The 23,036-nt window shown below is 46.9% G+C and overlaps 1 protein-coding gene across 4 annotated transcripts in view; it reads left to right on the forward strand.

Moving 5' to 3' along the window:
* The window catches only part of Ncald (neurocalcin delta), a 357,614-nt gene that overhangs the window by 294,099 nt on the left and 40,479 nt on the right, over positions 1 to 23,036 (forward strand). The window contains exon 1 of one of the 4 annotated variants that reach the window (XM_026789776.1): positions 20,669 to 20,686. The exons of the other annotated variants lie outside the window; for them this stretch is intronic. The gene's annotated coding sequence lies outside the window, so the exon portion shown is untranslated. Of the gene's footprint in view, positions 1 to 20,668; positions 20,687 to 23,036 lie in introns of those variants that run through there. 4 annotated transcript variants of the gene reach the window in all.

The raw sequence follows: 23,036 nt of genomic DNA on the forward strand, positions 1-23,036 counted from the left end.
CACACACTGTCCATGCATATATATGACATACCCACATGCACACACACACTGTCCATGCATATATATGACATACACATATGCACACAATACACACACACACTGTCGACGCATATATATGACATACCCACATGCACATAATACACACACACTGTGCACGCATATATATGACATACCCATATGCACATAATACACACACACACACTGTCCATGCATAAATATGACATACCCATATGCACACAATACACACACACACACTGCCCAAACATACACTACATACCCACATCCGTGCACATACATACACTGCCCTTGACTATACTACATACCCACATTCGCACACAAGCATGAGTGAGCTGAGGACACACCCCGTCTGTAAATTCGGAACAGCAGCCTATATTCCACGCTGTGGGTTTACAGTGATGAGCTGTGCACCCTAGTGAAACCTCACCCACATCCTCCTGCCCACCGTCCCTCCCTGTGGAGGTCTGTGTGCACAGCAATGTTTGTACTTTCTTCCTTGTCTTGCCTTACACACACACACACACACACACACACACACACACACACACACACACACGTCCTTTATCTAATCGGCTGCCTACTGTGCTATTGTTAGCCTTGCTGTCTCCTTGGCACTCTCTGCCATTCCCAGTGCTTTAGGAACTATTTTTCATTCTAATGGTAAAACTAGGGAAATCCCTTGGTGGGGTAATATTTAGCTCACCCAGCAGCCCTTTCTCCTCTTAACCAAGCTGCCAAAATGGCAAATGTCCTGCTGGCTTGTGGCTGCTCATGCCAAGCAAACAGAACACTAGAATCCTCAGAAACGCTGTTCCTTTGCATTTGCTTGAAGAGGCATCTACGTGCCTTCTGCTGCAGAGAGGTTAGTGCCTCCGAATCCTATGCGTGCTTGAGCTGCTCCAGTCCTGCTGGGCTCCTGTGTTCCCCTAAGAAGCGCCCATTCCTATATGCGCTCACTGATTGTCAACTCGTGCAGCTGGGCACCTGTGAACGGCTTTCCGTGAGAGACACTGGCGTCCATTGGTGACAGAGGCCGTTATCTGTCTGTCAGTGACCTGCCAATGGGCTTTCTTTACTAAAGATACAAAAGGTGTCACTCTGGTTAGGGAGGCTGGGGCAGTACTTATGGCCAAGGAGAGAGCTCTGCCCTCTATCCTGGTGAAATGTCTGGATCCTGGTCTCATGGAAGTACTCACTGATTCTCGCAGACTGAGATGACTTTTGACAGGAAGTGAGCGTGAATGGAAAGTTTGACTTGAGCAATGGATATCAAGTGATGATTCATGGGTAACATATATCTAATATTAGGATCCCAAAGAGTATCTACCCATTTTGGAATCAAGAAAGTGGTTAGGAGACCTAAAACCCTGTAATCCCTAAGGGAAGCCTGCAGAGGACCTGAAATGCTTCCGTTTAAGCTGCATTGGTCAGCTCGGGCAGCGGGAAGCTAGCGGAGGTCAGAGGCGCAGAGGCAGCAAATGGCGTTTACAGGGATGCGATGTGTTAATGGCCTCTTCCCTTTGCCACATCCAGGTTTGTTTAAAAGGTCTGGATAGATACGTTAAGGAACTGTTTCGTTTTTCTCCATTTTGCTCATTAGGAAATCTCTAACTTCTAAGCTAAAATAATAATAATAATAATAATAACAATAATAATAATAATAATAATAATAATAATAATAATAATAATAATAATGTGTCTTCATTTGCCCCCTGCTGTGTGAGCTGTCCTGCTCTTTGCAGTTTGACTGAGTGGTGCTTGGAGCTCTGAAGCACAGTTTTAAAGGTGTCAGTCACTATCCTACAAATCCCCAAACCAAGTGAATACTTCAAGACTTCATGAAAATTATAATTAGCCGGGCAGTGGTGGCGCATGCACAACAACAAAAAATTATAATTACTATCCCTAATGAAAACCCTGGACCATCGCCTTGTGTGCTCACATGTATTTGAAAGTTTGGCTCTCAGTCTTGTTGGAAGAGGTGTCACCAGGGGTGGGTTTTACGGCTTCAAAAGCCCACACCAGGTGCAGTCTCAGGTGCTCTCTGCCTGCTGCCTCTGGATCCAGGCGGAAGCTCTCAGCTCCTGCTCCCGCGCCATGCCTGCTTGTCTGCCAGCATACTCTCCAGGGTGATCGCCACGGGCTCCCCCTCTGAAACTGTAAGCAAGGCTCCAATTAAATGCTTCCTTTTATAAGCTGCCCTGGTAAGGGTGCCTCTTCGCAGCCATAGAACAGTAACTAAGCCACCTCATTACTCTGAAAAATCTTCAGCTCGACTTACCAGTGAAAACCTGAACTGTTTGGGGAAGTATTAGTAGTAAACCTTTGTACCCTTCATGACATCTGACATCTTTGACTACAGTCCCCAATACTGTATTAGGCAATTATCAGAATGTTCTTAGCCAGAATTCTTAAGAAAAAATATTTTGACTCATACAGAGAAAAATGTATGCATGACATATGTAGCGTGAAACAGAGTGGAAGACAAATCTTCGTGTGGCCAACAAAAGCCTTTGCTAACTGTTCTATTGGAGTGCAAGGTCAGTTCTGTATTGATAGTGGCTTAGCCCAGCATGCTGGGGATCCATGCTGTCCAGAGTCCTGGCATGAGGGAAACTGGATTAGCAACATTGTTTCAGCTCTCCAGTTACCTACTGTCCCAGAAGAGTTGGGGACAGTCACTGCGCCTCTGGTGATGAGGGAAAGTAGGCCTTACCCTTGCAAACAGCTTCTAAGTGGACATAACTTCCACGTCCCGGGGCCATGGCCCTCTGCGGCTCCTTGCTCCCTCCCAAGGAGTGGCCTGGGAACCTTGCCAAGCTGGGAGCCCCTATAGTAAGTTCATCTGCCAGCAGTGGCTACCGATGGTCATGTACCCGCAGGGCCATTCCTTTCCAGAGACCTTGACCAAAATTTACGTGGAAGTTAAAGTTTTCTTCCAAGTACTCTCAGTGCTATAGTCAGGTATTTCCCATGCAATGGAAGCCGCTACAGAATGATGCAGTCAAAAGCCGCTGTTGAAGGAAACTGAAAACCCTCTGGGCTCATCCTCAGAATGCTTCAACCTCAAGTCAACCATTGTAGTTTAGAAGACCGTCTCCTCCCCTGACCCTCCAAGGAACCCATGAATGAATGTCAGTGACTGACTGAGAGGTGGTCCCTGCCCCATCACCACCCTGCCAGGAAGATCAGCTGCTTAGTCCCCAAAAGTACCAGCCTGGTTCTGTTCCTGGTTGGCTGAAAGAGACTGCGTATATTATATTATAAAAACAGCAGGCCTCGTGTTATATTGTGCCCAGACTTAAATTCAGTAGAAAACGTTTCCCCACTGAGGTCAAATCTCCACGTCAGTTTTGCCATTTCAATGATTTTGAATGAGCAGTTCAGCGGTGGTAATGGCATTCACCTGTGTCACAATGTTACCTCTCTCCATCTCCAGAACTTTCCAGTCTTCCCAAGGTGAAGCTTCAGAACCATTACAGCAGTGGTCCTCAACCTTCCTAACGCTGAGACCCTTTCATACACACAGTTCACGTTGTGGTGACCCCAGCCAATACATTGTTTTTGTTGCTACTTGATAACCGCAATTTTGCTACTGTTACGAATTGTAATATAAATACCTGGTATGCAGGGTGTCTGATACACAGCCCCTGGGAAAGGGTTGTTGAACCCCTCAAAGGGGTTGTGACCCACAGGTTATGAACCGCTGCATTAAATGACTACAGCCGCCTCCCTTCCCACCAACTTCCGGGCAGACTCTTGACAGTTTTTAAACAGGAACATTTTGAAGTGGGGCCTGTCTTTTATCTATTGTGCATGTTCTTCGAGTAATAAGGTCTGCATTAAAATACCTGAAACGATTAGAACCGTCCTTAGGCATTTACAAGTGGGGAAACGTATATAGTATTTCTTGACATACAGATTTCAGACGTACAAAAGAGGGCTTATGTTCTTGAGATTGAAGGAGGAGATGGAGGGATGATAATGGCCACTGTTGTCCTCTTTCTTAGTTGTCTGCCTTTTAAACTACGCTACCCTAGTCAGCAACTACAATTCTGCTTAGCAGCTAAGCCCCAAGGGTTGAGGCCTGAAGAAATTTTGTTCTCTCAGGCACCGTCTCTTTCAAAACTACTAAGGGACCTTCTCTAAATCTCTGTCCTGCTAAAGAATTTGAGATTCAAAGGTTGAGGTAGAATCCCGTTTTCCAGGGAGGCTTAATAGCAAGCAGTTCGCCTCCTGGCATCTCCCAGGAAGTCCTCACGTTCCCCTCCCCCCTTGCCTTGCCCTTTTGCACCTGGCTCCTCCCTACTACTTCCTGTCACCTAGTTGCTGCAGCCTCCAGACCACAGTTGAATCTTATTTCATCAAACACATCTTTCCATCATTAAACAAATGTTCCAGAGCATAAACAAAAGTAACAATAACACACCTTAAAATAATATTCTACTAGTCACCTACATTTTCATTTTCTTTTATTTTCAATTTGAGTGTGCATGTCTGTGTGTGTGTGTGTGTGTGTGTGCGCGCGCACACACACACACACACACATGCCAGAGGACCAATTTGGGAGTAGGTTCCCTCCTTCCACTGTGGGTTCTGGGGGTGGAAGGCAGATGGTCAGGTTTGAGCAGCAGGTGTTTTTACCAGCTGAGATCACCCCGAGCCATCTCTGCAGCGCTGGGTACCGTTTTTATGAAATCATTTACCATGCCATCCTGAGTACCCTAAAGAAAATCCTTGGACCTGGGAAGTTGTCTGACCCCAGTGTGAGTCTCAGTCTTGTGTTGGTCCTTGTGATGGTGACTAAATTGCCGACTTCACGGAGCCCAGATTCACCTGGGAAGACAGGGTCAGTCAGGGGCCATGTCTGGGAGAGATTTTCTTAAGTAGGTTGATTGGTGTAGGGAGACCCGGTCTAAGCATGAGCAGCACCATTCCCTGGATTTGGGTCTACAGGGTTAAAAAAGAGGAAGGGAGCTGAACAGGGCATGCCTTCGTGCTCCCTCCAGGCCTGACTGTGGATACCACCAGGTGCTTCCAGCTCCAGCCTTGCGAGCCCCACAGTGATGGGCTGTGACTTGGAATTGTCAGCTGAATGAATCTTCTTTCAGTTACTCTGTCAAAGTGTTCTATCACAGCAACACGAAGGGAAACTAGGGCAGTCTTTAATTAATAGTCATCTTAAGTAGCAGATTAAATCAATTTATGATAGAGTAGAACATTTGGAAAACAGAAGACAATGAAAAAAACGAAATACCACTACATTATCTGCTGCCTAAAATTAGCCACTGCAAATGTTTTTAAGGGGAAACATTGTATATGATTTTACTCTCGTAGAAGAAAGAGGGCTCTAAAATGGAAATGAGAATTTGGAGGTCAGATAACATCTGTAAATCAGGAATTTCTGATTTCGAACTAAATTATATTTCTAATTAAAAGTTAAAAATCAATCAAGAGCTGAGAGATTAGGGTTTTACTCTGAAGGGGACTTGTTTCTTAGTAGATATAGGCTTAAATTTTCAATTACCAAAGCTTAATTCTCTCTCTCATGGAGACTAGAGAAAGACGTGTATAATCAAAGAGAAGCACCTCTGGGGGAGAAAACAAAAGCTGACCGCACCTACAGGACTGTTCTCCTGGCAGAAAGGAGATTTAACAGAGAAAGAAAGCAGAGTCCATGGTGTCCCTTCCAGAAAGAACAGTAGACCCCCAGCAGGGACGCCACCACCCCTTCACACAAGTGGACCGACCCACGGAAAATCCAGAGGCAGTCAGTGGAGTTCTTGACCTGCCTCTTCTTGGCGGCTCGGCTTCTGAGTTTTGTGTGCTCCGTTATTGCTTAAACGCCCACTGTGCTTTCTGTTTCATATTGCTATCCACTTGTCTTGTGACATTTCTCGGGCTCTTTGTCTTCTCCAGTTGACCTGGAGAATCAAGTCCAGGGCATGCATGACATGCCCCCGGCTCCTTTCTAATTCTTAATTATTCAGTCATGATAGAGTGAAGATTCATTTAGGCAAGGAATATAAAATCTGCATGTGCTTCTGGTAGGATGTTTGGAAAAGACATGTTTATGTAGAATATAGGAGACTGTGGTAGATAATTTAGAAAATACAGAGGAAATATCACTGTTGGTGTCTTGTGGCTTCAGGCTAGCCACTGCTATTTTAAGGTTAGAGACTGTGTTGTATTTAACTTTACTTTAACAGGGGAAAAGGTGAATTAAACTGGGGGTTTGAATCCCTGGCTCAAATCTTGTGTCTTGTTAAAACTTCTCTTTACCAAGCTCCTTGGATTGCTTTCAAACTCAGCCAGTCCGCTGGGCTGTTTTTCCCATGACAAATGGAGGCTTTCCATTGTCTCCAGGTTCACCTCTCTTACAGTCATTTTCAGTCTTCCTGTGGTGTATTTATTTATAAAAATTTTTAATGGTAAAAGGACTGTGCTCTTCAATTTCCCCTATAATTGAGAATATAGTCAAGATAACTTCCCACCATGAATTTGTGACCTTCGTTCCATTGTCTTCAAGAAGCATAAAAAGCCAAAGGGAAGCTAGCTGCCATTTTTATTTTGATGCCTTTGGAAGGGGGCTTCTCCCACATCTGTGGGCTTCTAGTATCTTCCTCCTTATCTTGCTGATCATAAATTTCACTAGAAAGGGTGAAAGCTATGTCTTTCAGGTTTTGTTTGTTTGGTTTGGTTTGATTTATCTTCATGATTGCGTTCCAGGATTTTGAAATCCCAATTGACTCAAGGCTTCTTTGGGAAAGCATTCCTAAAGTGACATCTCTCTTTGTTTTCCTCTTCTTTAACATCCTGACTCTCTCTTCTGTGTTCCTGCTTTTCTCTCATATTTTCTTCATTTGTTTTTACATGAATTTGAAGATTTTCCCCAACTTTGTCCTTTGCGTCACAGATTCAGTTTTGTATCATTTTATTGCAATTATTCAGTCTCCCATGGAGCCTAGTTGGTTTGGTTTTATTTATCATTTTATGAGTGTTTTCCCTAAAATGTATGTCTGTGCCTGATGCCCACAGAAGTCAGAAGAAAGCGTCAGATCCCCTGTACTAAGTGGAGTTTTAGATGGCTATCTATCAGTCACCCTGTGGATGCTGGGAATCAAGCCTGGGACCTCTGGAGGAGCAGCCAGTGTCCTCAACCACTGAGCAATAGCTCCAGCCCCCAGGGTCCATGCCCTTATGTCTCTTGTTTTTCCTCAATGATGGTTAAGAATTGACTTGCTCAGCCAAATTAATAAGGAGCTGAGTTGACAGGCAGAGGTGGCCAGGGGAATCCCTGGGTAGTTCTGGGGGAATAGTGTTCTGCTTCTTGTCATGGAAGCAGGAGCTGGGAGCTGCTCATGGAAGGCTCATGCCTGTCCCAGCTGCCAACATGAAGAATGCTTTGTTTCCAGGAGTGAACTTCTGACGTGCACCCTTCTGGGCAGTGTGGAGTCAGGGAGAAAAAGGTGGGACCCAGCATTCTGCAGAGCCTTCTTAAAAGCCACCTCCTCCTTGTTGAGACTTATATTCCACGGGGTTCTGTGTGAAGGAACAGCACTCACCTCTTAGCTGCTCACTCCGAAATCTGTTTTATATCCTAATTTTTATTGGCCTGATTCAACCACATCTGTGATGTTTTCCATAAATTCCCAGAAGATCCTTCAAATGTATTTCTACTGATCCCACCCTCTTCTAGATGTCTTCCTTCCCACACATTTCCTGGGAGACATAAGCACGTGGGTTTTTAAGTTAGATTCTGTGAACATCTAGGGTGGTTGGCCCAGGGTGTTGGCTCATGACTGGCATGGGGCCATGGCACATGTCAACTTTCTATGGGGCTATACTTTCCTTCACTGCTACCGACAACACTTCTAGCCCTGGTATAATAATATAAACCAGTGTATATTGTGAATAGACTCATGATAAATGTGATCATTTTATAAAGTGAACAAAGTGAAAAACAGTGGGTCATATGAGTCCGGCCTCGGACTCAGGCCCACTCCCCTGCCTCAGCGCTGTATAAAGACGTAGAATACAAACCCCAGCTACAGCTCTGATCCCACAGTTGTACAGTTTCCTGTCTGTCCTCTTCCGTTAAGACTGAAAGTTCCCCTATGGTAAACACGGTGCCTCCGTAAGGCTGTGGCAAGGCGCGTACCACAGACAAAAGGCTAAATGAAAGAGCAAAGAAATGAGCACGCTTGGTGTTGGCCTTAGGAGGAGGTGCACTGTCTTTCCTTGCTAAAATGACCCTGGCATCCTTGGTAGTCTGGAGAGGCTGTGGAGAAGGGCATTGCAAGCAAAGGGGACAATTTGGTCAAGACGGAACATACCCTTGGGTGTGCTATCACAGAGAGCTATCAATCACTACTTCTTCCACACCAAACCTCTTATCTCTGTTGTGCCCGTGTGTTCTGAGAAGTTCTTTAATTATTACCAGCCCGGGAGCACAGGTCTCAGTACAACTATTGTCATTGCTTCAGTTCAATGGGCATCAGGAAAGCCTTCTTCATGGTTGATTACAATCATGATTTAAAGTCTGTGCCCATCTTGTTTGCAAGTCTCTATCAAAGGATATGCTTGCAGCATCAGAGACTGCAAGCCGTCTCTTCCCAGGAGCGTTCCAAAGCCGCAGGTAGATTGGAATGGTGCTTGTAAGCCACGCTTGGTTTCTGTTGCCTGCTGGAAGCGGGTGGAGGGTGACCCGCAGGTGTGGTGCACTGCTTGCTCACAGAACTACTTGGCTTCCTATCTCAGAAATGCCCTGTGCTATGTTGGAAAGTCTCCTCAGAGGGCTTTTTGCCTACAATTTCCAATAATTTCATTCAAAACAAAACCTACTAGTTGTCGGGAATAAGTAGGCTCTCAATTCCTGGTTAATCAAAATTAATCTTTTAATTTTGAGATGTGTGTTATTTTATCTGCAAAGTAGGTGCTCAATAAATATGGGGGTAGTGAGTGAAAAGAGAAAGGTTCAAGGACAGCGGGAGTCTGCCTTTCCTGAAAAGTCATGGAGCACTTTCTCTCGAGGTTATTCAGGGAGAGGTGGGGCTCTACTATTGGCTATGCCATCCAGTCTCTGTATCGACCCTTTTCACTCCTGCCGTGTCCTACACACATCAGCCATCTTTGAGTTCTGAGACTAATTTACTCTAGGATTTTGAAGGTCTCGATGGACAAGTAGAATCCTTTATTTTTTTATTTTTTTATTTTTTTGCCCATGCACAGGATTGCCTGGGTTACTCCAAGGGGACATCTATGGCTTTCCAACTTCTCTAGAAGGAAGCTATTCAACCTATCAACATTGTTAGGTTAGCTGTGTGACACTAGAGAACGGGATGTCCCCAGTTCTGTGACTCAGAAGCAATCTTGATGAAGTACCAGGCTACCCTGATCAGAAAATGAGGTCTGGGGATGCCACAGTGTAAAATCCCAGAAGTCTGTGCAGCAGTGAGGGTTGAAGTCTTGAGGAAAGAAAGATGCCCTAGGGGTGATACTGGCAGGGATGCAGAGGTCCTCGAATTGCTGAGTCTCAGCTGAGTCTGAACTGCTGGGCCCATGAGGAGCACCTCCCTGAGCTGACTCTGGGTCCTTGGTGGAATCTTCCCGTCACAACATCTATGGACAGGTCTCTCTCTGGGCTGGAGCCAGATCTTATGGGATGGTTGAGAGGTGCAGATGCCTGACTAAATTCAGAATTTTAGGCCCAAAACCTATAGATGAGGGTGTGAGATTCACCTCTTTCTAAAACTCCCTTGGTGGTTCCTAACTCACACCTGGAGATCCACTCACACTTCCCCAAGGCCTCAGTCTATAAGGGTTTGAGATAGCGACAGATCACAAGCGCCAGGAGCTTCAAAACCTCATAGCAGCTCCGCACACAATGGGAGGCAGGTCCTATGCCATCTGCTTTAAGTATCAAGGCCTTGCCTTCAGGAGAGAGTAAACGATAAAGTCACAGTCCCACCACCAACCCCACATGGCGGACCAGGTAGCATCCCTAGAAACTCTTGTAAGTGTGTATCATGGGTTCTTGTCCGGACCACTGTAACCAACGTCAACTCTGACCAAATTAACTCTTCTCAACAGAGTCCTTGTGAAACCCTCAGTACAGATAGCCAAAGATCAGGGCTGTCAGATTTCAGGATCTGGCTACCTAAGTGGGCCATAACGGGCAGGGAGCATGCTGTGTTTGTCTTCCTTAAAGCCTAGGAGAGCATCCAGCTTATAAAAGATACACAGTGAGTCCGTGTTGAGTTGGAGGCTGGCCATGTGGGAAAGGAGGACAGAGCTGTCTTAGTAAAGCTTTTCTATTGCTATAAAGAGACATCGTGACCACGGCAACTCTTACAAAGGAGAATGTCCAATTGGGGTGGCTTTCTTACAGTTACAGAGGTCCAGCCCATTACCTCATGGTGGGGAGCATGGTGGGATGCAGGCAGATGTGGTGCTGGAGTAGCAGAGAGTCCTACATCTTGCAGGCAACAGGAAGTTGACTAAAGCAGTATGCTGAGCATGGGAAGCCTCAGAGCCCACCCCCACAGTGGCACACTTCCTCCGAGAAGAACACACTTTCACTAACAAAGCCACACCTCTGAATAGTGTCAGTCCTGTTGTGGAAAGTTACCTTAACTATGTAAGGATGTGTTACATTTGCTTGTGCTGTGGCTTATTACTTTAACTATGTAAAGGTGTGGTGAATTTTTTAATTATGTAAATATGTGTTGCTGTTTTACCTTACCTGCCTAAGGTACCTGATTGGTTTAATAAAAAGCTGAATGGTCAATAACCAGGCAAAAGAGATGGTGGAGCTGGCAGGCAGAGAGAATAAGTAGGAGGAGGAATCTAAGCTCAAGAGGGAAAAGAACAAGGGGAAAAGAGAGAAAGGGAGACAGACAGACAGACAGACAGATACAGAGGAAGCAGGAAAGTAGTACACACAGAAACAAAGGTAAAAAGCCCCAAGGCAAGTGTAGACAAAGAGGAAAAGGTTAAGTTAGGTTATAAGAGCTAGTGGGACAAGCGTAAGATAAGGCTGAGCATTCATAACTAATAATAAGTCTCCATGTCTTTATTTGGGAGCTGGTTGGCAGCCAAAAGAAATCCTGCTCCACACTCCCTACAAGATTATGGGGGCCAATGGCATTCAAGCTACCACAGGGGTCATGACAGCGAGGCGCTGGTCCAGCAACTCATGATTTCCTGTGAGAATTTCAAATCTTAATTCACATTTCCCTACTGACCTTTTCAGAGTGACATCTCCATCTTATATTGATTTCCCTCCTTCTCCTCCAAGAGTAAGCTAAGGAACATGAAGTTTTTATTTCCAAACCTCATAAAGTAAAAGTATACTCTGTCCCATTATTTTTTTTTAACTGCAGACACCCAATGTCCTTGCATTTTCCCTGTGTCTAAGCGATACCCCACGACCATCAAAACCATTGTGCCTCGCCACCACTGAGGTAAATCAGTATTTAACACCACTACGAGAGAGGAGGGAACCAAAGCCCAACAACAGATAGTAATGAGAGTCAGACACACGGTCCTTAACCCTCTGCCAGCCTCGGGGTGAGCACACTCACACCATCCTTGGAGGGATATGTGGATTGAAACTTAGAAAAAGTGTTCTATGGATACCTGTGTTCGGGAACATTGGTCTCACATAATACTGAGAGAGCTTTAAATAAAATATCACTGCTAGGTCTCACTGAATATTCAACTGTGGATCCTATACAAAAAAAAAAAAAAAAGACTTAACAAGGTAATGTTCGTTTGCAGGTAGGGCTGAGAACGCCAATCCAGGCAGTGGGTGCTCCTGGATCACCCAAGCTCCCAACTTAATCCAGCAGTGTCTCTCCTAGGTCACCACTCTCCTGCGTTAGGGAGGCCTGCCTATGGAACCTTCTGGAAATGTGAACATTTAGCTTGAGTCCAAACATTTTGTGACCAGCGTGGGAATGCATCCACACTCACGTTTTAAGAGGATAACATCTATTATGGGAGGCAGCTGGTCACATTGCAGCTGCAGTTAAGAAGAGAGTTCAAGACCAACCTGGTTTACAAACTAAGTTCCAGGCCAACTAGGGCTACATAATGAGACCCTGTCTCAATTCCCTCCCCCGCCCCCCCCACATGTATGTGCCCCTCAAATGGAAATAGAGTGCACATTGGACTTGCCCTCAGTAATCCACCTCTTCCAGCAAGGTTTTCCCTCCTTCAGGTTTGGTGACCTTCCTAGACATCGCCACAGCTGACTAAATGTTCAAACACAAACACCCACGAGAGAGAGTTACATGGAAGCCCGTGACTGGAGGTTTCTCTCCAACCTGCCAGTTCCCGAAGAACCACTCAGAGGCTTAATACTAATTATAAACTGTTTGGCCTATTAGCTCAGGCTTTATTATTCACTAGCTCTTATAGCTAAATTAATCCATTTCTATTATTCTATATTTTACCACAAGGTACATGACTTGTTACCCCACATACTGCTTCCCCAGTGGCTGCCAGCTTCTCCCTGACTCCGCCCCTTTTTTCCCCTGCGTCCCTATTTTGATTTCCCACCTTGCTCTATTCTGCCTGGCTATATGGCCAAGTCAGCTCCTTTATTAACCAATGATAATAAAACATATTCACAGCATACAGAGAGACATCCCACATCAGAAGCCCTATTATTATAAATATTGTTTCAAACCTCAGTAAGTATGCTTTTTTAAACCTGAAATACAATGTAGTCTAAACTGTCTGCAACCCATATAAGAAGTAAGTCACAATTCATTTTAGATTAAACACATCAATATTGGAAATGGTTTGGAAGTCTGACTTTAGAGAACATGGCTGGGCTGTCTGTGCCCTGTGCCTTGAGAGGAAAAAAGAGAAGCCTTGGAAGTTTGCACTGTTTGCCAAGTGTGTCAAGAGTCCCGGTTGTCCCTGATGGTAGTTGGCACACACAGGCAAGTCACTCGCTCTGACTTAATAAGAAACAGCAGCTTTCTTGCCAGCCTGCTCCTTTGCGGGAAGCCAACAGAGGGTTTGCACACAGGACCTGTCATTTTTAATCATTGCTCTGTGTAACTTGTTGTTGCCAGGGAATAAAAGCATGTTTGTTAGGAAACCTTGGATAATGGGGAAATATGCAGAAATGAAAATGGTATTTCCACTGACCTGGGCTACAGATGATAATGTCAACTTCAGGTCTTTGAGGAGGTGATCTCCCAGTGCCCGGCATTATTCTTTACCCCAAACAACATTCGGCTGTTTTGAGGTGATGATGAACAGAGCATCTCCAAAGAGGAACCAACCTCTGTGCCTTTGACTCTTCCGAGGTCTAGTATCTGCACAAGGGAGATGGTAGGTGCTGCCCTGTGGGAGGGTACAGGAGCACACAGCAGGGTCTTCAAACCCGGGGCTGTTCTCTCGAAGTCTATGGCTGCAAGGGATGCATTTCCTTAGCAATAGTGATGTTAGGAACCTTCCAGAACTGCGGGACTCTGTGTCCTTCATGCTCAATGACAAGGACAGAGTCTGTTGGTGGCCTTTGCTCCTGGTTGAGGGCTGTTCCTGGACCAGCGGGTCCCTGTCCATGGTGACAGCGTCCTTCAGCCAGCACTCTGCAAAGCCCTGGGAATGGAGGTGGCTCAGGCTTTCTTAACTGGGTTATCTGAATCCTCTTCTGCCACCCACCCTGGCTAATTTTGTCTGAGATTTCACAGTGCTTCTAAATTTATATATGTAAACAAACAGGGACACACTTTTCTTCAAGTCATTTGTTAGAATTCAAATTAGGACATGGTTTTCCGTCCTTCATACAACCAGGCAGAAGAAAGAGTCCAGTGCAGATGGTATTCAAAGTATCTCAACAAACAGAGAGGGGGCGGAGCGCGGGCATCCCCTGCTAACCTGGCTGACTGTTTTTGTTTTGTGAAGTGTGGTCAGAGTGAATGGCGACAATTCCAACAGAGTTTGCCTGGGTGATTTTCCAAGGGAAGAAAGATATGACCTTCCACTGTGCTGAAAATAACCAAGACACTGTACTCGTAAAATCATATAGGTCAGGTGTTATGAGTAGCTTTCTTTCTGCAGAGGGAGATCAATGAGGACCATCTGTTGGGCATCCAGGATGGACTCTAGGAAGCTGCAAGTCTGTTTTTATTTTATCTTATTTTATCATCTTCATCAACATCATCATATATATGCCCATTTGTATCCTAGAGAGAGAGAGAAGGGAGAGAGAGAGAAAGGGTGTGCATATGGGTGATTGAGTAAGTGAGGGGAACATGGGAGGGGAGGGATTGAGGGAGGGGAAACCTTTATCAGAATATATTGCATGTTTTCAATTTTAAAAAATGTGTAAGTTTATACACATAGAAAATTTCACTCACAGTTTGGAAGTTTGGGTTAGGGGTCCAACCATAGCTTCTTTTCCTCCTGACAGACTTCTAAAGTTTCTCTTGTGTTGTAAACAGAAATGACCAATTCCCCTCCAAAGAAACTGAAGAACATCTTTGAGAATATGCTATAATTTGTCTGAAAAGCAGCTTTTACTAAAATCCAAACTAACTGAAAATCAGAAGATATTCAATGGGGTCGGGGAGACCAGAAAGAGCACTTGAAGTGCAATCTTTGGGGTGCTGTGCTGTGTGCATGAGGCGTTGGAGCAGCTCCTTGGGTGAGAATCAGGTGACTTTGGTGACTGAGGGTATGAACTCTGTGGGAACTGCTCGGAAAATGAGGTTTGTGTGTGCTGCAGGGATGAGGGGCCCCAGGGCATGGGGGACCGTGGTCAGACACTAGCCTCGGGCTGGTGCTGAAATGGCCCAACAGCGCCAGTGTGGTTCAGTCTGGCACTGAGGGAAGAGGGTGTTTCCAGTGTGCCCCGGGGAACTTCCGGGTGAGAGTTCCCTGTATTCCTAACCTTCTCTGTGTTGAGCCTCCTGAGCTCTGAGCTGGTATTTTATCCTATGTAGTAGGTTGGATTTAGAAAAAACTTTCTCCTCGTGCCCAATTCCTTGTCACGAGCTTCCCCACAACTCATACCCTCACCCTTTCTCTCTCTCCATGACAACAGCCCCGATGAGCGCTCTAATCAAATCTCATTCTGGACATAAATGAAGATTCTAGAAGTATCTTTTTACTGGAAAAATAAATGTTTACCCAAGCTTACCCTTTAAAGGTATCGGTAATCCTAAAGCTTCACCAGTTCTTGGTGCCCTCTGGCTTATTGTCCATGTTGGGCGTTGAGAAGAGCTGAAGGCCCCGTAGCTTTCACTGCCAAGGACAGCCACTGACCTTTTGCAGTGACCCACTTCCAGAATGTTGTCCCCTTCGGTACAATGTAGCAACTGTGAGGGCAGCAAACGTCTCTGGTGCTCCTTGGATCCACACCAGTGTCCTGATAGGAAAGGGCAGAAATGTGTCTTCTCTCTTGCCCAGCCTGGGACTAGGATTTGCTGTGGCTCTCCTCTGGGGGTGGCGGGTACGTTTTGTGTACTCGGAGCTGTACATAGAAGACTGTGTTAAGAGATTGCATTTGCTGCCTTGTTGTTTAACATGGGCACCAGGCCGGTATACAGGATACAACCTTGCTCACCTCTCTACACAGCTAAGAGCTTCTTAAGCCAAGCTTCACAGTTCTCACTTGCCAATGCTCGGCCCCTCCCTCCACAAACCAGTCTTCCTGCAGGAGGCGGGCTCTGTTTGGGGTGATTCACTGATCAGAACAAGTTGGCCTTAAATCATGGTGCGGCCACTTACTGGCTGGCTTAGTGACATTTCTCAGTTTCTCTTAACATCTGCCTCCTCGCACAGTGGTATGAACCGTGGGGCCTGGACAGAATGTCGCATAGAAGCACCTGCCGCCACGGTGGAGCGCTCCCTAGCGGCGGCTGATGATATTAACATGCCCGAAGTGATCCTTTCAAAGTCAGCCCCGAAGCCCTTCTTCCAAGTCCCCATCCCAGCTAGTAGCACCCCTATCCAGCACCCCTTCGGAGTGAAGGTCTTTCAGACTGGGTTTGGGTTTTGTCAATTTGACACAAGTTAAGGTCATAGGGGAAGAGGGCGCGCACACACACACACACACACATGCATTTCTGGGGTTGGTGACTTTTTGTTATTGTCACAAAACACCTGACACACAACCTAAGAAAATACTAATTTGGCTCATAGTATACAGTGAGAGACTATATCATTAAACGAGGTAGACGGCTCCTGAAGAATGATGCCTGGGGTTATCATCTGCCTTGTATACACACATGTGTACACACACACACACACACACACACACGAGGGGGGGGACCTCTGTGGAACAACTTAGGTAAGTCCCTACTCCGCCAATATCTGTAAATACCTCTATCACTTCTGACTAAACCATAAAGTCTAAAGAGCAAGGTGTGTTTTATAGTCTATTGGATCACTTTAAGTTCTCAATCAATATTTGTGATTGGGAGATTTGTTTAATGTATTTTCATCCAGGTGATTGGGGGGGGGGAGTTTTTATTATAACGCCCAAAACAAACACCATTCAATCCCTAGTGTAAATACTGGAGAATCAATGTCACAGGATCCCAGTGTCAGAGAAAGGTCCTCTACGGTGGCTTCCACGTGCCCTTGTTCTAAACCGGGGCACCTGAAGGACGGGACTCCTGTGCGAGCTGACCACCTGCCTCAATGATGACCCCGAGACAAGGCTACTGCTGTAGCAAACTCGCTGACCTAATTTTGGAAACTAGAAGGCAGTGCTAAGTGCAATCGGGGCACCCCACAGTCTGTTCCTAACTCAGCACGCTCCGTGAGAGCCGGGATCCCGGGCCTCCCCTCCCCCAGGTAGCAGTAAGTCTGGGAGATTTGTTCCATCCCGCTCAGAAGGCAATGAGAACGGATCCTGCTGCAGGAAGTAAACAGAGCAACAGTAACGCATCCCTCCCCTGAATGTGAACATCTGTTCAAACTTTTCGCAGCTCCCAGGAGGAAGGAGAGCCAGGCACCAGGCCTCCAGCTATAAAGGGACTGCTCTGCGCATGCGTTCCTGCTAACTGAGATTTATGTTGATGAGCCCTGACCTCACCCCGGGCTTATCTCTGCAGTATCTTTGAAAAAAAGTACCAAGCTGGTCAAGAAATAAGTCAAGCAGGGGGAGAAAGAGCGATGGTTTTCATATTCGCGAGAGAAGGCTTTGCAGGGCATCACGACCCGTTTGACCTGAGGTGCTGCTGAGGCCAAGGGAGGTGTCGTCCCAGGACGGAGTCCAGCCCCACCCCCTGTGAGAACTTAGGCTCGGCATAAAGCTCACGCTCTGTGGACTTGAGAGAAACAGACGGTTCTCTGGATATTGGAATTTCACCGATGTTTCGGGCTCTTTCTCCGCGTTTGTTGGTTAGGATAGCCAGCTGCACCAGGAACCTCAGGCGCTCCCCAGCCAGAGGTCAGTGTGCATTGCCCCTGGGATGAATGGGGTTCCTCCCCCTCCTGTTGTCATCTGTCTTTCCCAGAATAGTCAACAGCAGCAGCATGGCCTTTGGCCAGCGCTCTCCTCCTTCCCAGTGCAGGAGGTTCTGGCCACTGCTCTGCCTAGCTCCCAGCTGGCTCTCATTTCCAGCTGCCTCTGAGCCCCCTGGCCAGGAGGTAATGCTGCAGAACGATAATCTTTGTAAAAATAAAACCCGTTGCTAGCCAGGCCAGCCAAGCTGTGTGGGAGGAGTGGAAAATTTGGGCTATGTGTTCTTTATGTGATGGATTGTCAGTAGCTGAGGTGTTCTGTGTGGTGGGCTGGGATGAGCTGTATCCAGGCCTGAGCTGTGTGAGAGATACTGCTCCATAGTCCTTGGGTCTCCTCAGGACCAGACTTGGGGCTGGAGCTATAGCCACAGATTGGCCCTGCTATTGGGCCACCTTCTTGATTTGAGTGACCCTGGGAAATCTGGTTTGGCCACCCTTAGCTGAACTCCAAAGGAGAGCAAGCCCTGGGACACAGCCCAGCTCACCCCCAGTGTGCCCCATCAATGGTACACTTCTCTCCTCTTGGTTAAGCTCTGACATCAGCTTCAGTTGATACTTGTCACATGGAATGACTCTGGAAATTCCATGTGGACACCTGAAATCCAGGTGCTGTTTATTTATCTAATTGGAAGGGGGGGGGTTCTTGTTCAGGGGTGTCTAAAAGTTTCAGTACTTCTGGTTCCTGTACCCTTTGTTGTTTGGTTGTATAGATGCAAGAGACGTGAAGAGAACATCACGTTTCTCCCCCACAAAGGCAGCACGTCTCCAGGTGCTCTGAAGGACTCAGTTCAGATGAAAGTTTCCAGAAATTAGTAATGTCGCTTCTCCCTTGCATTGTTGATGACTCCCCTCTTCTAGGTATCAAGAGATTCAGGGTAACCCTTATCCCTCCTCCCAGCCTATGTCCTCCTCCCTTATCCCTCTTTTTCCTTCCTCTTCCCTCCCTATGTCCTCGTCCTCCCGCTCCTCCCTCCCCTTTTTCTCCCCTTCTCTTCCTCTCCTTTTACCTCCTCCTCTTCTCCCTCTCCTTTTTCCTCCCACTCTCCTGCCTCTTCTCGGACCCTCCTTTCTCCCTTGGTACCCTGAGGACTACTCTGGCTTGCTGCATATAGGACTTGAGAGAGGATCTTGGTAGACACTGTTCCTGCCCTGGTATGGGAGCACTGTGTGAATCTGCTGGACATTTTGCTGTAAGCCTTTCTCGCTATGGACAGTCACTACTGTTTCCTTTTGTGAATGCTTTCTTGTCTTCCAAGAAGCATTTCAGATTAAGCAATGATGTCAAGGACGTGGGCGGCTTCTGCTTGTGTGTTTGGCTGATTGATTTGCAGATGGTTGCCATAAATATTATAACACCAGGCTCCTATATTGCAAATATTAATTTGTGGAGTAGGCTGGAGGCCCAAATGGAGATATAGCTTCCCTGAGACCCAGTGGACAAGATGGAGTTGCTCTTTCTAGGAAAAGAGCCCTGAGATCTCTGTGGGGTTCAGCTCTCGGGGTCAGAGCTGGATGGAACTCTATTGCATCTCTTGGATGTGTAAATTCAGATTAAATAGCAAAATAACAGTTGCACGCCCTGCACGTCAGCACCGTGCTGGAGACAGATGCACACCAACCACCCCTGCTGTGGGGTTCACGGTTCCATGAAGGCCCCTGTGTCGGTAGCCCTGTAGTGGGTCTGTGAGCATTGGTGTAGCAGTTGGAGGCACAGCAGGGGCTGCACAGAGTGAGGGAGAACTGGAGGGGAACGGATGCTGTGCTCCAGGTGTGTAGGAGCATCGGGTGCTGAGTGCAGGCCTCGGGCTAAATGGGTCTTGTTGGTGAGCAAGTCACAGAGTGCATTAAAGCCTTTCGTTGTTCCTGGTATTCAGAGAGAGAGAGAGAGAGAGAGAGAGAGAGAGAGAGAGAGAGAGAGAGAGAGAGAGAGAGAACAGTGTCAGGAAAAGGGCTCAAGGTGGTATTTGACACCCAGAGCATGCTCAGTGACATCTGCCATTGTTGCAGGCATCCTTAAGGGTTAGTGTAGGGACAGGGGCACTGAGGTATCAGTGGAGACCCGGTGAGGGTGGGGTGGAGGGCTCAGGGCCTACCTAGGAGAGTCTGGCCCTCTATGGCTGCCTAGGGGAGTCTGGCCCTCTATGGCTGCCTAGGGGAGTCTGGCCCTCTATGGCTGGGGCAGGAGTAAACTGAGAGAGGGTCAAATGCTTTCGAAAAGGCAGCTGGACCAGGTCGGAAAGCCACTGATGGTCTCCCTGACCTTGAGAACAGTGGTGAGATGTTGCCGACTGCTCTGGAGCTGGAAGATGCTGGTTTGGGGAGGAGTAAACTAGTGGAGGGGAGACCCAGGCGCATTCACTTGCTGGAGCTGAAGGCCTGCCAGCTGCCACCTATAAGTGAAGGCGGGGCCAATTACAGCGGTGAGAAAAAAAGAAAAACAGCATAATAAATGTTTTCTGATGTCAAATTGATTATAAAGGGGTGGTGGTGGTGGCAGGGCAGCTTTGGCGGCACACACCTTCAATCCCAGCACTCAGGAGACGGAGACAGGTAGGCGGATAGCTCTGGGTTTGAGGCCAGCTTAGTTTATACAGAAAGGTCCAGGCCAGTCAGGGCTGCACTGAGACCCTGTCTTAAAAATTAAGAGTGAGCCCTGAAAGCATGTACGTTACAAGTAATACCATATGGGTTGAGCAGGTTGCATCTATATATTAGAAATATATATATTGATATATAACAATAAGGAAAGAGGTCATGAGTTTGAATGAGAGTAGAAGTTGAAGGAAGAAAGGAGGAGGGAAATGATGTAATTATAATCTCAAAAAAATATATTTTTAAAATTCAATAAAGAAAATTAAACCTGGGGGCCACTTAGCTGTGGAGTGATAAAGAAAGCAGACAAACATAATAGCCTGTCACTGGGGAAAGGAGCACTGTGGGGACAGGGACTCAGGCATCCTCAGACTTGGGAAGCTGGCAGCCTCTTCTTGCCCATCCTCTGAGCTTCCTCATTCTCTGGAAAGGGAGCTGCGCAGCAGGTGGTGGCCTCTCTCCAGCTCCGCTCAGGCAGTTTCATGAGAGTCCCTTAAGGTCAGGGCCAGAGTCGCCTCCTGAGAGATCCTGAAGGTCAAGCAAGAGACAGCAACGGACAGCAAAGGAACTAGCAACTTTGGTCAGTATTCTCATGGCTCCGCGTGGCACCTTAGATGGTCAGTTGGTTCTCTTTTCAAAACGGAGACTGGCGTTTTGACTTTGGAAAGTAGCTTTTCCTGTTGAAATGGAAACGTTATCAGAGGTGGCATGAATTATGGGAAAGAGGGAACTACGGTGCAGAGCCGCGTTTGATGAGAGCTTGAGGGCTCACTCTGAAGGCCATCTCAGGTAAACAGCAGGGTGTGCAGGGCGTGCGTGGTGATGTGTAAATATTGACATGGAACCAGCAGGGAACGGGGATAGGAGACGGGGGCTGTGGCATGACATGGCTCTGTCTTTACTGGAAACTCACCGTTTTATGATGGATGCAATAAAATCCTAAGGAAAAGACAGACACAAAGAGATGGAGCCGCTATTGCCTCTGATAGCGCTGGTCTTTTTGTTATCTCTGGCACCTTTATTGGAAAAATGGCTGTGGACTGCGGGCTGTAATTTATTACAGGGTGAATCAGCACCAATGCTTTGCTGCATAGTAGAGATTCTAATAGAATAAACGTAATAATCCTGAAGCAAAACACCGCACGTATATTGAGCTAGAATCTTAATAGGAAACCTCCCTCTGTGAAACTTTTGGCGGGTGCTCATTGAAGAGGCATGCCGCATGCTGGGCACAAAGAAAGCTGCCCCTTCTTGTTTCAGTTAAGTCCTCAGAAATCCCATTCACGGTATTAGCAGGCAAGCCAGTGTCTCTGTCTGGAAGAGATAGCCAACCCCCTTATATGTGAGTTGTCTCTTAGCTCAGTAAGTTAGCCCCCAGTCCCACGACTATCTTACAAGTAAAGTGCCCATGACCCAGTGCTGAGATTAAAGGCCTGAGCCGCCCAAGTGGGCAAGTACCTGTCACTCTCTTATTCGGGAAGGGCTTTTCCAGTTCCCTCCTCTGAGATTTTACACATCTAGGCTGCATTTGCTCCTCGTGCCACACAGTGGCGCTACTGAACAAGAACCCTGTGCAGCCCTGTGCGTGGCTCAGGACCGGGCCTGGCTGTGCTGATTCAAGGCCTCTTACAGGTGACCACCTGAGAGGCTCTTTCCTCCCAAGGACATCCATTCAAACAGTGGGCCAGCTTTTCTATGGACTCCTCAAAATAATGTCTGGTGGAGCCCGACCATCAGACACTTCAGTACATTTAGTGTGTTTGGGAGTTGTTTTTGTTGTTGCTGCTGCTGTTTTTGTTGTTGTTGCTGCTTCCCATGTTATCCGTCCTGATTCACGACTTGAGATGGTTCTTCCTGAGCTCACAGTGTTGTGTGACCTTAGAGAATCATAACTACCACACATTTTCACCTGCTAAGGTATGTTTAACCTCAAGTGTGGAGTCATTGTACATGTAAATTCACAAACACCACAAAGGTCAGAAGTAAGTGCCTAGCCCCAAAAGGTTGATCCCACCCCATTCTCCTCTGTACAGAGGGTGTTCATCGCTCATTGAAAAGGACTTGGACCTAGAATATCGTCAGGATAGGAGGAGGGATGTTGCCATCTAGTTCCCTGGCTTTTACAAAAATCTCTTCCTGACCCCATTTCTGCCCATGGGCCTGAGGATGTGGGATGCAGCTGGCAAGAACAGCTGGGGGAGCAAGATTCTGACAGAAGGCAGAGCCTGGGGGGTGGTAGAGCCAAGAGCCTGGAGAAGAGGAATCATGGGTAGTGTGCTTCATGAGAAAGTTCTCTGTGTTCCGGCTCTGGGCATCGGCACTGATGGCTGCCAGGGCCATTGTTACCCAACGGCAGCTGCTCTGCTATAGCTAACAGAGCATAGCTGTGCAGGCCAAGCTGAGGGCTTGTCTATGTGATAAACACGATGTAGAATTTATCATCCAAATGGGAGACACTTAGAACAAAGGGAGCACTGTGAAAATGAAAGCAGGGCGCAGGTGTGAGCCAGAAAGGGCAACCGGGGGCTGGAATCGATATGTTCTATACTTTCAAACTGAACCAATAACTGTGAATAATAAATTATTCCTGTTACCAAGGAAGCTCGGGAGAGGGAGGGCAAGTTTGCCACCCAAAGGAGGCAACATGGTTGGAGAGAGAAGAGTCATACACAAGGCAGCTGCCAGCAACCATTCAATGGGTGCTTAGCAAGTGCCAACCAAACAGTAGTCACAGAATGTGGCAGGAAAGCCTGGGTGAAGCCCCAGAGCCGTTATATCCGGGCAGTGACCTTGGGCAAGGCGCTTAGCCTCTGGCTGGACATCCACTCAGGTTGGCTGGTTGATTGTCTGATAATTCACCCAGTGAGTGAACCCCATGGGCTTGCTCTGTTCAAGCTTCTGGCATGGCTAAAAGGGCTCTCCTCTCTACA

This window comes from Microtus ochrogaster, unplaced genomic scaffold (assembly GCF_000317375.1).
Source record: "Microtus ochrogaster isolate Prairie Vole_2 unplaced genomic scaffold, MicOch1.0 UNK29, whole genome shotgun sequence".
Taxonomy (NCBI): Eukaryota; Metazoa; Chordata; class Mammalia; order Rodentia; family Cricetidae; genus Microtus; species Microtus ochrogaster.